The following is a 16,841-nucleotide window of genomic DNA, read 5'->3' on the forward strand; positions in this document are numbered from 1 at the left end:
AGGCGGCTGCAGCAGCTGCTGCCCTCGTCCCCGCCGCCGCCTCTCCCGCCTCTCTGTGATTACCCCTCCAGCTGCTAGGAACCGGCGAGACAGAGGAGGAGGCGAGAAACTCCCACCGACCCAAAGAGGTGAGTCCCGGGCAGAGCATCCTCCATCCTTGCCTGCCTCCCTCCCTCCTTTCCTCCCTCCCATCCTCTTCATCCTCCCCTCCCCTCCTGCTCCCCAACCCTCCCGCCCTCATCCTTCCCAACATCCCTCTCTCTTCTCCCCTCCTTTCTCCCTTCCAGCCTTTCTTTCATCCTTTTCTTCCTCTCTCGCAGCCCCACTTCCTTCCCACCCTTTCTTTCTTCCCTATTTTCCTTTTAGCCGCACGTTCTACGGCGCAGCTCTGCATCCCTTTTCTCTTGTCTCACCTCTTTATTTTTTTAATTTTTTTATTTTGTTTTGCCCCCTTTCTTCACCCCTTCCCCGGTGGGAGATCCCTTGCCTGCGAAACTGTCCGGATTCTGGGGCTTCCAGAAAATTGGGCACGTATACTGAGAGACACACTCTTGCACAGCGGATACCCTCCAGGTCCTTGAATTATTTGGATTAAGGGTCAAGTTGGACAGAGTAGAACTGGAAGGAGAAGAGGGTCGAGGAAGAATCTGTGGTTTTGTGCTGTATTACGGTGGGGGTGGGGAGGGTTGTCACTTAGACGTGTTGCCAACAACTCTCCACACCCCTCTTTGGCAGTTTCTTTTTTCCTCCTGGGAATTACATAGTCCCAGTGTGTGTCTCACTAATTTAAAATCAAGCTTTTCTTGCTTTGATTGTCCCTGTGAGAAGCCACAAGGAAAGAAGAGAGGAAGAGAACAAGAGAAGAAGAGGGGAGGGGAGAGGAGGGTGGTGGCATGGATGCTTGTGTCCTTTTCCCCTAGGCCCCTTTGGATTGATATTTTCAAACCACCCGCCTAATATTTGGCTTGAAATTGACCCCATGTGTCCTTAGTCCTGTCACTATCTACTTCAAAGGCAGAAACTCTCTAAACTTTGATGCGTGTGCACCACAGTATTATTTATGGAATGTTTTCATCAGCACACAAAACACTAAGGTAGACTGATTTGGGAAAATAGAGAGCAGAAGGGTAGAAGAGATGTGCTTTTGTTCATCGTGGGTTAACTGCTAAAGGAGGACAATGGATAGACAGTTTTGGGAGTAATGAGTTTATACTCCAGAAGATTATATACATTTACCATTTTTAAAGTGTTAGCTGCGTTATAGCCTTTAGCAGATACCCTTATCTCCTCTCATCCGGCGGACAGGAATTGTGAAGATGTTTGAAGAGAAGCATACTGTGCGATTCTCTTTGTGGTTTACACCAATGGAAAAGTTGAATTAGCTCTGGAACCATTATCAACAATTTAAAATTTCAGTTGCTTTTGCACCACTTATTTCCACCAAATGATATATTTCACTTTGCTTTCTTTAGCTTACACTGTAACCCCTTCTGTTATCTGTATTGATAGTAATTTGGCAGTTTTTCTTTTTGCGAGCATTGCTGCTGAAAAGTTTATATATGGTGGGACAACCATGCCTCAGAAAGGTCCCACAGATAGTATAAGTATAAATCAAAAACGGAGTCTTTAGAAGCCTGTATTTTGCCCTGTCTGTATTTTAAACAACAAACCCCTAAATCTTAATATCTGTATAATAGCTATGTTTTATGTTTAATGACTGTGTGGGGAGGGACTGAAATTAATGGCAGAATCAATGAAGTTGCCAGTAAGAAACTATGCTATGGAGCAAATTATTGATTTTTTCTTTTCATTTAAATTATTATATGCTAGTAGTGCAAAGTACACTTTTGCATTTTATGAGAATGTGAAGTAGGAGTTGAGATGAAGAGAATTACCTTTGAAAGTGATTGAGTTCTGATTTGATGAAGAGCTGATACAGTTAATCATTTGAATCAGTTTTGGGGAAGTGTGTGATACTGGGAATGATGGACCCACCCCTAATTCCCCTTGGTCGGAATGCAATTCCATTAATGGCTTGGCTGACTCTTAAGCCATATGGGAGAAGTTTAGTTGAATTATGAGTGTTACCAACATCCTGATACAGAATTGCAGTCCATCCTGTGTGTATTGGAAATGGTTGCATTACCTAATAATGAACACAATTGTAGATAGGGGTATGTGTTGTTGTTGTTGATGTTCCTTTTCCTGGAATGCCATGAAGCTAGTTAAAACTTCATTAGTAATCATATGTGAATATAATCAGTTAATTCTATCCTGATTCACTTTCAGATGACTTTTCCCTTCCAACATATCTACTGCTCTCTTGGTGGGGCTTCCTAGATATGCGTATGGGGAAGAGGCAGCCCCCGTCAGCCCCGCTCTTTCTCTGTTGCAGTTTTGCTACACAGAGTAATGTGGGTGTATGCCTCAGTTTTTAATACTGTGCTTACTATACAAAGAAAGGTACCTTATACTTGTTTCCTTTGTAAACGTTTATCCATTTAGTGAGAACAAAATATACAAGGTTATTAAGGAATAGAAAATAAAATAACACTTGTTTACAGCAAGATTTTTGAGAGACGAGTAAAATTAATAAAATATGAAATAGTAGAGGAGTTAGTGTCTTATAAAAGCAGCCTGCCACTCTTACTGTAATCTATTTTCCATATAAAGACCAACTTCTAAAGAATTTCTTTTCTGCCTTTACTTGACTGGACCTTTAAAGAATGTATGGTACAGATAAAGCCCCAACGGAACATTTTATGTACCTTGTAGAAAATATTCTGGAAAATTCTCTGTGCTTTCCTTCCTCAGAGTTCTTAAAACCTGCCCAACCCTATGCTAAGTGGTATGAGGTTTTCAAAAGAAGTAAAAGACACTCTGTTTGACCTTAGTTTACAATCTAGTTGAGGAGGACATTCATTTGCATGAGGTAGTATTTCACAGTGGCAAAGGAGGAGAGAGCCTTAGATTTGAGTGCTCGTTCTACATAAGTGGTAGAGTGTTGTACCCTTATGTTCTGTTTTAAGTCTTCTTCCTCATGTGCAAAATGGGTAGAGTCTGATTCATGGGATTGCTTTAAGGGTTAAATGTGTTAAATATACTGCTTGGTACAAACGAAGCATTTATTAAGTAAGCATAATTGTAATTAGGAGAAACAGTTTATAAACAATCAAAGACAATATATGATTATGTACTGGAAAGAAATGAAGAGCAAATAAGTGTTAGAGGAATTCCAAAGAGGACAGATGTTTCCGTAGCCAGGGAAAGATTATATTCAGGAGTGTACTGGAGCTTGGACAGAGAGACCTGGGAAAGATTTCATGCAAGGTGGGTACCACAGCTGGAAAAGCAGAGAGAGAAGCCTGCTGGGTTTGGGAAAACTGTTTACTGGGATGTTTGGCATACTGGTGAGTGTATTAAAAGGTACTGGACATATACGGTCAGAGTAATTACACTATCAGTTGGCATAAGACTGTTGTTGTGTGGGATCCATTTTATCGTAGAATGTTCAGCTACCCAGGAGAGCTCGTTTTTAATTCTTTGTCTCACCCAAAGCCCCATCCCAAGACACAGAATCCAAGGTCTGTGTCACAAGGAGGACCCGGAGTATTGTTTTAATCCTTTTCTGTAAACTTGAAGGCTTAAAGAAAACTTTACTAAACAACAAAGATTTAATATTATGATAATATGATTATTACAACTCTCTTTTATTTTGCCTTAAAACATGAATATTTCAGGACTGAATCATGGAGAATAATAACAAGGATTATTTTACTTTGACATATATGAAGCCAGTAATTGTTAGGGTAGTTGTATTTCCAGTAACTTTTTTTTTACTTTGTTGTTGACTTTTCCTAATTACCCCATGTCTCTTTTTTGGGGTATTCAAGATCATTAATGATTCTAAATGGTTTATACTCTTTAGTTGTTTTACTGGGAGATTAAGGTGGGATGATGAAAGAGGAACTATCTGGGAGTGTGCAGTGAGGAAGTTTAATGTCTTCTAGTGTGGCAGTTGCTTGCTGGACACATCTGTTGGTACACCTTTATTTTTGGTTGGTGTCCATTAACTAATCTGAAACATGTATATCCATGAAATTTTATCTAATAGTATGAGTGACGTGATTGAGTTATTTTATCAAAAATGATTTCCAGAAGATTTTACCTGCAGGTAACAAATGTCAGTATTTATAGTGCTCATGTTTAATCCATTTTAAATAGATGGACACAATTTCATGGTTTTCTACAAAATGATAAAATGCTTATATTTTTTTGTAGTTCTATGAATATACACAATTGGTCTCATGATTATTATCTTAAAGAAGATAATTATAATATGAACATATATCCAAAAGCTAGTAGTTTAACAGACTATGGACTGTAGCATTTTTATTTTCTATTTTGGGATTTTTCTCAAGATTCAGCAGATCTAAATAAAATATTTTCAAGTGTATTACTTCTCATCAGTTCGATATTAAAGCACCAGTGATTTTTGATGAACTACTCTTATACATTTTTATTTTCCTCATAAGTGAATTTTTACCTTGGAGAGGAATTATAACTCAAACACAAATATGCATTTTATAAGTCTTTGATATTATTAATTGTAATACCTTATAGAAAACACAAAGCGATAGTCTGACTTTATAAAGCTTAATTTAGTAGCACTTTTATTCCTTTTTGTTTAAAGGCTATATTTGTATATACAACTCTTAGACAATGATTTTTCAGATGTGAAGAGAATGTTCATTAACAGGAGTGAAATAAGCAATTGTGTACTCAAGGTGGAGGCAGAGAAAAGGTGAAATAAAGTGAATCAATTTTGTTTCATCTATAGGGCTGAAAATGTATAACTGCCTATTTAGGTGTTTTCTATATTTTTTCTCTCATGCTGATACAATCCATGTTGTAGTTGTTTAAAGCATCCGTGTATAGACATATATATGAATATACACGTGCATTTTTTTCAGTTAACAGCCTTTGAAACTAGATAGATCTTGGATGAAAGAACATATATAAAATCAAATGTTGGTTTCTCAGAATCTTGCTATTTTGTTTCCTTTGGTTTTTGAGAGGAGCCAAAACACTCATGGGAGCTGCCTGATGGGGACAGAGCTCCAAATCAGCTAGTATCTTGCTCTAATGTTCCTACATTAAATGAATAGACATGCCACCGAAGTTGGAGTAAAATAAATAATTTAATTAATTTTTTAAATGAGATCCCAAGGACTATAAAACAGTATTAGAAAATTAATAGGACACTTTGATATGTTCACGTTGTGTAAATTGTGCTTATGTTGGTCTTTACATATCTGTAGTAAATTCAAAAATTTTTTTTTATGGCACCTTGATGTTTCTCAACTAAAGCCATAAAGTCTTGATGGAGACATTTCAGTTCTCCCACAGCCTACCCAGAAACGACAATGACTCCATAAATGACGGAAGGATCTGATGTTTCCATCTGATTTTAGCTGTGATTAGACAAGAGTTGGTGAGAATTCAGTATGCCAAGTGTGTTTTAAATTCATAGAGCCTAAAGCAGTTGTTAAATACCATTACTCCATCTTCCAGTAAGTAGATAGAAATGTCCTTAACCGTCTCAGAATGAGCAAATTGTCCTCAGCTAGTTCTTGGAAAGGGCATCCCACAATTCTTGAGACTTTAGTACTTTCTTCCTTTTTTCTTTAGGTATTGATACCTGCTGGACTTATTTAACAAAAAATGCTTCCCTCCCCCTCTCAAATATGCAGAAATAGTATAAAGAAGAATATACAGAACTCACTGGAAAAAAATGTCTGCATTTAAATTTATTCCTCTATTCAATTATGCATTCTATGTAGTTTTTTTTTTTAAATCACATTACCTAGCATGAATTGATTCATCAGGTATTTTTTAAATACCTGCTCTGAGCAGAGCATTGGGCTAGAGATTATAATTTTATAAAAGCACTGAATCAGGAATTAACCAACTAATTAGTTATATGACTAAACAAGCCTCAAAGTCTCCAAACCTTATTTATTAAATGTTTATTTTAAGTGACTTGTACTAGAGGATATGTAGAGTGTCTTCTAGCTATAAAATCCTATAATTCCATATCTGATTGCCCTTAAAAATTTCAAGGCATAATGATTTATTTCTCACCATGTCCCATTTGTTTTTTCTTTTGAAACATTAAACTGTTTGCTACATGAGAAACACCTCCATCTTTAGTACTATATGATTTCCCTTTCCCAAGAAAGCTGTAGATTTAGCTTCACAGAGTCTCTGGACCAAGGAAGAACTAAGGAACATTGTCTTACCTCCCCATTCTTTATTACTTCTCACTTTTAGAATCCTAGAATCCTTTCTGGGCTGGAGATACAAGGCAGTTGCTACCTTCATTTAGGGACTAGGGCAATGTACAGTTGGCTTCTTTGAATAATGCCACCGTCTCTGAAAGACAATATGGCACTTATGCATTAAGATTAAGATAATATTTATTTAAGAAGTTATGTATACTCTAAGGTTAATGGTTTTGCTTCAGATACAGCGAAGTCTTGCTTGTCTTCTAAATCTTATCCCCTAGGACTGTGTGGTCGCCTGTCCTTCTACTATTCTAGCTCCAAATTCCCATTAAAATCTTTTATAATCAAATTTGTTTAAGTATGTTTTATATATAATAAAGAATATCCATTTTAAGTTTGGTATCGACAAATATATCTGTGTAACCATCACTGCAGTCAAGATATGGGATATTTCAATTGCTCTAAAATCTCCCTTTTTGCTTGAACTGCTTTTTGTCTCTAGAGTTTTGTTGTTGTTATTGTTGTAAAAATGGATATAAATCAAATCATAGAGTATGTACTCATTGTTGTCTCCTTTCATTGAGCATAATGTTTTTGAGAATAGTCTGTGATTTTGAGTATATAAACTTTTAGAAGAAAATATAGGAAAAAAAAATCTTTATGATTTAGAGTAAGGCAGGGATGTCTTAGATAGGACCCCAGAAGCACTAATCATAAAATTAAAGGAAAAAGATAAAACTAAACTATCAAAATTAAAAAAAAATAAACTTCAAAAGACATGTGATTTGCTAGACATATATCTCTGTTTCTATTTATATATACCTGACAAAAGACTAATTATTCTAGTTGTATTTAGAACTCTTGCATTTCAATAAGAACACAAACAATCTAAAAATGAACGAAATATATGAAGAGGTATACACAAAAGAAGATATATTGATGGTCAATGAGCACATGAAAAGGCATTTAACTCCATTATTCACCCAAATAATGAAATTTAAAAACCGTAGTATGATACCACTGTACAAACACTAGAATGGATATATTTAAGAGGACCAACAATATCAAGGTTTGGAGAAGGTGTGAAGCAATTGAAGCCCTCATACTTTGCTGGTGGGAATGTAACACTTTAGGAAACAATTTGTCAGTTTCTCTTCATGCTAAAAATACTCTTACCATACAATGCTGAAATTCCACTGCCAGGTGAAATTAAAACATATGCACAAAGACTTTTACATGAAAATTAACAGCAGCTTTACTCATAATTGCTTCAAACTAAAAATAATCCAAGTATCCATTAAATTCCCATTTTAAAGTTATTCTTTTGAAATATAAAACAGAGATGCCTGTATGTTTTTTTTAGAGATGTGTTATTTACTATGTGTAACCTGGCAGCAGAGGAAAAGGTATACATTCAAAAAGATTTGTAAAAGTAACAAGAAATCCAGAGGCGAGACGGCTCCAGGCTCAGACCTAGGCTCAGCTTCTTCTCGCTGCCCTTTTCTCAACTCTGTCCCCTCTGTGTCCAGACCTCATCTTCAGCCAGTGGTGTGATGGCTGCTGCAGTTCTAAGCACAACACCATGCAGCAGTATGTCTCTTCCAGAAAAATGAAGAAACTTGCTGGAAGTCCTCCCTTACCTCTAATCTCACTGGCCAGCACGGGATCACGTGGCCATGTTCAATCCAGTGAGCAGCAAAGTGAAAGGACATACCATGCATGATAGGCTTAGACTAAGCAGGATCCAGGGGCCAGGTGGGCTCTGGGGTCAGTTTTTCCTGAAGTGCATGGCTGTGGAGAAAGTGAAGGGGGTAGATGAGCTGAATGGCAGTTCTATTAAGAAAAAAGAAGAGAGAAAAGGATGTCCGGCAAGCAAACAGTAGTGTTTGTTACAATTTGAGTTAGAGGCCTGCCATGATGTTCTCAGTCTCGGGGGAAGGAGGTTGAAGCAGAAAGCTAGGATTGCAGTCATAGCTAGTTATTGTGGGAATGTGTGCAAAAATAGGTGACAGAGGGTACCCTAGGAAAAGAACAAGGAAGACATTTAGATTCTAGCCCACAGCATGAACTGGAAAGGAATGGAGTCTAGATCCAAGGGAATAATTCAAAGTGAGCAAGCATATAAATAGTGACAAGCAGAGCCAGGCACATTGGGGCCCATGGAGTTGGGACAGGAGGCAAAAGTCGGTGCTGGCAGCAGTCTGGAATCTAGGCAGGCAAACTCGATTGCAGTTTGCCCATCTGTGAAATCAGGACCTCAGGCAAGAAGATTTTCATGTTTTGCTTGTTAAGGCAGAAGCTAAAACAGTAATTATTCTCTTTTTTTTTCAGTGTTCTCAACTACTTTAGATTCTGTGTCAAGAATAGGAGCCATACTTTATTTTTTTTTCCTAATATTCCCTTGTTATATAACCCTGGGCCCTCATTAGTTCCTTAATAAATGCTAACTGATTGAACTAAATCTGAACTCATTCTATCTTTGAACAAATTCTGTAAATTTCTGGTTAAACAAATGTAGCAGTTGTTCATTAAATACTTTCTTACAAATTAATAAAACCACTGTTTTGGGGGACATAGCCCTAGACCTATATATAAGTAAGATATGGCATTATGAATTGATAATATAGAGGGGTGAAAAGTACCTAAACAGTTTAATACCAGAAAGAACATGAGACAGTGTGTAGTACAGCGTGGTACTGTTTCCACCATGGCAAGGGTCAAAAGTCCTGGTGGACGCAGTAATGGGTAGGAGAGAGATGGAGGAGGGGATGACCTTGTATTAGTACTTGTTAATTCAGTGCTGCCTCTCTGGGAACTGGGACGGGGCCGAGCCAGCAGGAGGATGGGATTAATGAGCACAGCACTGGGAGAAGTGAAGCCACATCCAGGACAACTGAAAGCTGGGACTCTAACTGCTCAGTCGGCAACTGAAAAGTGAGGCTGGAATAAGTGGGGGAGAAAATATTTAGACATTATCTGTATAAAGGTATCTCAAGAATGCAATAACAGAAGATACATTGTTTCAAAAAGAACTTGTTTTGTTTTCTGCACTTACATCAAAACTTGCCCACTGTAGAACAATCTAGAAAATAACAAGAGAAAGAAATTTCAAAATAAAAATTACTGCAGTCCAATTCTCCAGTGAAGATTTTGTGAATTTCTAGGTTCCCCCCCATAAGTATATCTGAATTTATCATGTAGAAATCTTTAAAACAAAACTGAGATCATAGGTATATATGTACATGAATATGTATACACGTGTACATATATATGTGTTTATATATATCTGTAACTTTGTGTTTTATTTTTTTAACTAAGCATATCTGAGCATTTTCTAGGATAATAGTCTTCCTACACATTACATTGTAATGTGACATTACATTGTAATGTGACATTACATTGATTAGAATTTAAGTTTTTCAGTTTTTGGCTACCCTACAGAGATAAAATGTTTGCACTATCTGCACAGCACTATCTTCTGTGTCATGGGCAGGAGATTAACTTTGGGGGTCCCCACAAGAGTGCCTCAAAAATATAGGTGGTCAGTGTCTATGTAGTGAGATGTATTTTTTAATATTTACTTAAATGGTAACGTATTCTATTACCTCATTTTCACTTCACATATAGCTAAGCTGGTAACATGAATATATATACCATTATTTTTAATTGCTGCTTGTTATTTTCTAGTATAGTTATACTGTGGTTATTTAATCCTTGTGTTTTCATAAACATTTATGTTCATTCCTACTATTTTGCTATTTAAAACAATGCTGTGATGAACACTCTTATACAGGATTTTTGTCCACATGTACTGGTATATTTTTTAAAGGGTAGGCTGATAATTTTAATTTTGGAGTCATGAGGTATGTACATTTTAGATTTTAATAGCTGATGCCTAATTGTTCTTCAAAATGGTAGTGCTAATTTACATTTCACCAGCAGATATGGAAGTACATATTTCCTTACTCTTTCACCAATACATGATAATTTCAAACTTGGAAAAGTTTACCAATGAATAGGTAAGAATGGTATCTCTTTGCTATATGAATTTGTTTCTCTGATTTGTAGAGAGATTGATTCTCTTTTTTTTTTCGCTAGTGGCCAAATGTTTTGCTTCTGCTGTAATGACTGTGTTCATATCTTTACTCAGGTTTTTCTAGTAGATTATTTATCTTATTTTAATTTATAGGACTTATTTACATTCTCTAGGTATAAAGAATTTTGTTGTTCCTGAACTAACGATGTACTATCATAATTACTATAGCTTACAATATGTTGTGATATCCAGTAAGTGATGGTTTTTCTTTCTCAAAGTTTCTTGTCTATTTTTGTACCTTTTCTTCAGAAAGATAGGGCAACTATGTTATCAGATTTCATAAATAAAACCCTTAGTATTTTAACTGACATATTTAATTAAAATAATTTGAGAGGAAAGTAACAACTTTCTAATTCATAGTCATTCCATTGGCATGTTTCTTCTATGAAGAAAAAAAATTATAATATTGAACAGTACAAAAAAGAAGACCTTAATAAGTGAAGAGACATTTATTAAGAAGAGACAGTTCATGGTTCAAATATATATATATATATATGAAAATGATGAAATGTAACACTCATTTTTCTTTTAGTTTTCACATTTTAAATTAAATTTTTTTTTTGACTGACTTAGATTGAGTATGAATAATTCCTCATATATGAAATACATTATACTGTGGTCTAAACATACCTTTTTGTTTTTAATACTATTCTCAATATTTGACTCTTCCTTAGTATCCCAAATACCTTTTATATTTACCAGTATTTGTGAACCTTTCTCTTTGGAATAAGCACAGTGTATAGATGGATATCATATACTCATTCCCAAATATTAGTACTTTCCTAGGCCTTCATGATTATTTCACAGTGATTCTTTTGTATGTGGCTCTTCAAAGGCATGGGCCATAGCTTTTGTAGATTTTGGACTGAATTGAGTGAACAGTGTTCTGATGATGGTGATAACTTGCTTATGATGATACTTATGCTATTAAACTTTTTAAAGTTTGTCTAAATGACTTTACTCTTTGGCCATCCGATACTTTAAATATTTTCTTGTCATCATTTTCATATCTAAGCTATTATGCTGCATATCATCTTTATATTAGTTCAGCCTTTCCCAAAGTAATATACAAATAAGTATGAGTTACAACAATACTAATATCATAAGTTTGAATAAAGATATAATGAGCAGCATATCACTATTTTCTGTTCTAGTTTGCCTGAATAATTTGTGATAGAGCTACTTATCTGATAACATTTTCTTGATGCCTGGCTGCCTTTGGAAGGCATTTTATGTACTGCTGCGGTTAGGAATTGCTGACCTCTTAAATCAAACTGTGTTACATTTTGTGGTTGTTCATCTTAAAGTTGCAGAAGTGTTTTTAACTAAAACATGTTAATATGTAAAAAGAAATGTTCCTTTTTGATTATTTATTTAAAATACTTCATATAAACTAATAAATGTTTGACATAAAAAGTTTTCTGAGGTAGAATGCTAACTTTGAACAAATTTTATTTCTATTCTTATAATTATAAAACAGTCTCTACTGTTACTGTTTTGCTTTTCATTCATGAAAGTGCATGTATTTACTAATACAGAAATATTAAGACTTGTATATTGAAAGTTCCAAAACGTCATTGAAAGAAATTGAAGAGGATCTAAATAAATGGAAGGACATCTATGTTCACAGATTAGGGAAGACAATATTATTAAGATGGTAGTATTCCCCAAATTAATCTGTAAATCAGTGTTATCTCTTTGAAAAACTCAGCTGCCTTTTTTTGCCGTGATTGACAAACATCCTATAATTCGTATGGAAAGCAAGAATAGCCCCAACCAGCTTTAGAAACCAAAACAAAATTGGAGGATTCACACTTCTCAATTTCACGTCCTACAACAAAACTACCGTAATCAAGACTATGTGGTCCTGACATAAGCATACACATGTAGATACGTGGAATAGAATTTAGCATCTGTAAATCCATACATTTATAGCTAATTTATTTTTCAACAAGGGGGACAGGACAATTTAATTGGGGAAAAAGTAGTCTTTTCAACAAGTGGTGCTGTGACAACTGAATGTTTACATGTAAAGAATAAATTTGGACCTGTATCTCTTCTTCCCCTTTTTAAAAAAAAAAAAAAAAAAATTTGAACCCTGTCGCTACCCCATATAAAAAAATAACTGAAAATACACTATAGACCTAAATGTAGGAACTATTAGCCTCTTAGGAGAAAAATTGGTGTAACTCCTTGTGATCTTGGATCAAGCCAATAGTTTCTTATTTGTCACAGCAAGAGCAAAATAGCAAAAGAAAAGTAAAAGATAAATTGGACTCCATCACAATTGAACTTTTGTATATCAAAAGACACCACTAAGAAAGTGAAAGAGAGCCCACAGAGTGGAAGAAAATATTTACAATCATATATCCGATAGGACTCTAGAATCCAGAATATATAAATAATATAAATATATTACAACTTAATAATAAAAATACAAATACTTAAATAAAAATTGAGCAAAGAACTCAAATAGATATTTCTCCTAAGGATATAGATAGATGACAAATAAGCATATGAAAAGATGTCAGCAGATCCAAAACAGAATGAGATACCTATTCATTCTCACAAGCTGGCTCTCATAAAGAAAGGGGGATGCTATCACATATGGAGGAGCTGGGGAGAAATTAGAATCCTCATAGATTGGTAGTAGGATTGTAAAATGGTACAGCCACTTTGGAAAACATTTTAATACTTTGTCAAAAAGTTAAATACAGAGTTACCTTATTACCCAGCAATTCTACTCTTAGGTATATTCTCAAGAGAACTAAAAAGATCTATTCACACAAACCCTGTACACTTATATTCATTGCTCATTATAGTCAAATAGTGGAACCATCAATTGAAGAGTGGGTAAAAAAATTGGTATATCCATATATTGAGGTAATATTCAGCCATAAATAGGAATAAATACTGATACATGTGAGAACATGGATAGCTTTGGAAACATTATGTTAAGTGAAAAAGTCCTGGCACAACACATCACATATTGTAGACAAACCTATACAGACAAAAAATAAAGAGTGATTACCAGGGGTTGGGGGAAGGGAAGAATGGTGAGTGAAGGTTAATGGGTATGAATTTTTTGGGGGGAGGTGATGAAAGGTCTGGAACTAGGTAGTGGTGTTGGTTGCACATATTGGTTGCACATATACTAAAAAGATCATTGAATTTTATACTTTAAAATGCTGAATTATGGTATGTGAATTATATCTCAATAAAAAATTAAGGGCAAGTAAATAAAATAATTATTTGTAGTTTTATTTATTTTTCCATTTGGAAAGTAGAAATTATTTATGAATAATAAAATAACTATATATCTAGCAAACAATTACTTTAAATGTAAATGGATTAAATACTCCAATCCATACTGTGGCTGAATGGAGTACAAAACAAGACCCTTACATATTCTGTCTATAAGAGACTTGCTTCAGATCCAAAGAGACACAGATTTAAAGTAAAGGGGTGGAAAAAGGTATTTTATGAAAATAGAAACAAACAAAAAGCTGAGGTAGAAATACTTATATCAGACAAAATAGATCTTAAAGGCTATAAGAAGAGACAAAGAAGGGTATTTAATTCCACTGGGTATTTATCCAAAGAGATCCAAAACACTAATTCAGAAAGACATATGTATCTGTATGTTCATTGAAACATTATTTACAATAACCAAGACATGGAGGCAACCTGATAAAGAGAGGTGGTACATATGTACAATGGAATATTACTCAGCCATTAAAAGGAATGAAATCTTGCCACCTGCAACAACATGGATGGACCTAGGGGGTATCATGTTGAGTGAAATGAGTCAGACAGAGAAAGATAAATACTATATGATTTCACTTATATGTGGAAAAATAAATGAACAAACAAAATAGAAACAAACTCATAGATACAGAGAACATTTTGATGGTTTCCAGATGGAAAGGGTGTTGGGAGACTGTGAAGGGAGGGGAAGGATAAAGAGTTCCAAATTGTAGTTACATAATGGTTATGGAAATGTGAAGTATAGCATAGGGAATACAGTCAGTAATATTGTAATAACTGGTGTCAGATATATACTAAATTTATCGGGGTGATCACTTTGTAAGCTATATAAATGTCTAATCAGTATATTGTGCACCTGAAACTAATATTTATGTCAACTGTGATTGAAAACTAAAAAATCATTTTTTAAAAAAGTGGAAATTCTCTTTATAATTTTAAATCATAGTTTTCATAAGAGATGAACCGAAAGCTAATACACATTGTATAGTAGAATTGTGCTGTGTTCATGTAATCATGAAAATGAATATTTTACTTTGAAAATAATATGTAATCTATTGTGCTCACATCTAGCATAAGATATTTGAAAGTGAGGAATCATATGAACTCACTTTGCCTTTCTTAGGTAAGGTACCCTATTTAGAATACCGAGATGAATGAGACGTGGTTTCTACCCTTATTACCTCTAATGGTGTATAGTAGGAAGTGCTGACCAGAAACAAACAGCTAAAGAATATGGCGGGGAGTAGAGGCATAGACAGAATTTCAGATAGCAATAATGAAGAAGTATTTAAGGTCAAACAAAATTAGAAACAGGTCAAGAAGATTCACATTTGAATGGGAACTTGAAGGACATGTATAAGTTTCTCATTAACACAAATGAAGAAATAGCATTCCAGGCTAAGAAGGCATTTAGGTAGGGATGCCACTGTCAGTTTAGGAACCAACAAATAATATAAGATGCCAGATGCTGAGAGGAGGGATGATGCACATGGAGGCGAAATGAATGGAGAAAACAGCACTGATTAAATAAGAATTAGGGGGCTTAGGAACCATCTGGGTGTGAGAGACCGAGGACAAAGGCAAAGACAAGGGTAACTGATTTTTATCACTTGTCTTTGAGGTGTGAAACGTAGTTTAGGTGTAAGTTGATGTTTGGTTTAGAGATGTTAAATTTGAAGAGCTTAAAGGACTTCCAGATTCAGATCTTCAATAGACATTTTTGTATCAGGCCTGGACTTCTGAGTTGTTTGTATTTAAATTAGAAAATTTGGAGGAAAGATGGAGGTGACAGTTAAAACCATGGAGGTAGATAAAGTGTCCAGAGGTTGCATAAAGTACTGTCAGAAATATAGGATCTGCATCCTCAAGAATACCAACACTTGAAAAACAAAGAATAAAAACACTTGATGGGAAAGAAAGTGAAGAATCATATGAACTCAAGGAAATCAGCAAAGTGAAAAACAACAACAACAAAACATGGCAGAAAGAAAGTCTTACTCTCATTTCAAACCATCGGTTCACATTTTAACCCATAACATAACAGAGACAACAAGAGGTAGACTGTAAGATCAAATCCTTATTGTTCGTTGCCACCACACATGAGATCTCTGGGTTCTGAAGACTGGAGGCTCTTCTGTGGCCACCCCTCTGGTGTCGGAGCAGTCATGCAGTCTGGTCCCAGGAGCCCCTAGAGCCCAGCTGGTGATGAGAAGAGACAATGGAAGGTGGCCAGATCAGTGGCCAAAAAATGACCCCATGACCAATGCAGGTTCTGCTTAAAAGGCTGCCTGTGGTGTTGGTTGGGGGTTAGATTTGCTGTCTATTCATCCTGATTTCTGATATTTAAGCCAGCAGAATTTCCCTTCTAGCTACATTCTTCATCTTACTGCAGTAATCGATTATTGGCATTGGTGACATTTTAAAAATGGAGCTTGCTAAATTGAACTGTAACTCTTGTGAGTTACTGGTTTGTGTAGAATATACTTTTAGTAAAAGGAGAAAAAGCTGTATCTCTAGTTAACAGTGGTCTTCACATCTCTAGCAAAAAACAAGGTATTTTACTAATGGTGCTCATACAACTAGCAGAAATAGTTTCCCAGGAAAGAGGAAACATATCTCAATATATCTGGCCCTTGCCAAAGAGTTTTCACACCAGTATTCTATGCACAGGCAGACCAATCATGATTTTATTGTGGGGACTAGGGAAGGAGGCGTGAGTATTCCATCAGTCGATTTTCCTCAACTTTTTCTAAGGTGAGAAGAAAGTTTGCCAAGTGTCTTGTGTTTCCAGAGGGGAAAGGTGATCACTGGATGGTGCTTGGATGTCTGGGAGGGTAAAGACTAAAGAGAGGCCACTCGCTTGTTACTTAAGAAGTAGGTCCCTTGTTGATCTTTGCCAAAGTAGCTTCAGGCTAGTGATCACCTCAGAAATCTGAAAAAGTATCGACTCAAGAATGACCAGGAAGGGAGAAACTAGAAGTTTGGATTTTCCAAAGTCATTTGGCAGAGTTAGATGCAGAAAGGCAAGGGAAGCAGAGTACAAAGGGAAGGTTTCCTTTAGTTTGCTTTCTTTTAAGTGGAATCATTTGAGTGGAGAAACATCCTGTGTAGGGAGTTCATTAGCAAATCAGTGTCCTAAAGTAGGTAAAAAGCAGTGAGTTTTCAAATTATACCACTTTAAAAAATTTTGT

The 16,841-nt window shown here is 35.5% G+C and overlaps 1 protein-coding gene across 3 annotated transcripts in view; it reads left to right on the forward strand.

Annotated features, from left to right (window-relative positions):
* Nucleotides 1-6: 6 nt before the first annotated feature.
* The window catches only part of CTNNA2 (catenin alpha 2), a 988,991-nt gene continuing 972,156 nt past the window's right edge, over nucleotides 7-16,841 (forward strand). For all 3 annotated transcript variants that reach the window (XM_006905230.2, XM_006905232.1, XM_006905231.1), the window contains exon 1: nucleotides 7-128. The gene's annotated coding sequence lies outside the window, so the exon portion shown is untranslated. The remainder of the gene's footprint in view (nucleotides 129-16,841) is intronic.

Source organism: Pteropus alecto, unplaced genomic scaffold (genome assembly GCF_000325575.1).
Source record: "Pteropus alecto unplaced genomic scaffold, ASM32557v1 scaffold100, whole genome shotgun sequence".
NCBI classification, from domain to species: domain Eukaryota; kingdom Metazoa; phylum Chordata; class Mammalia; order Chiroptera; family Pteropodidae; genus Pteropus; species Pteropus alecto.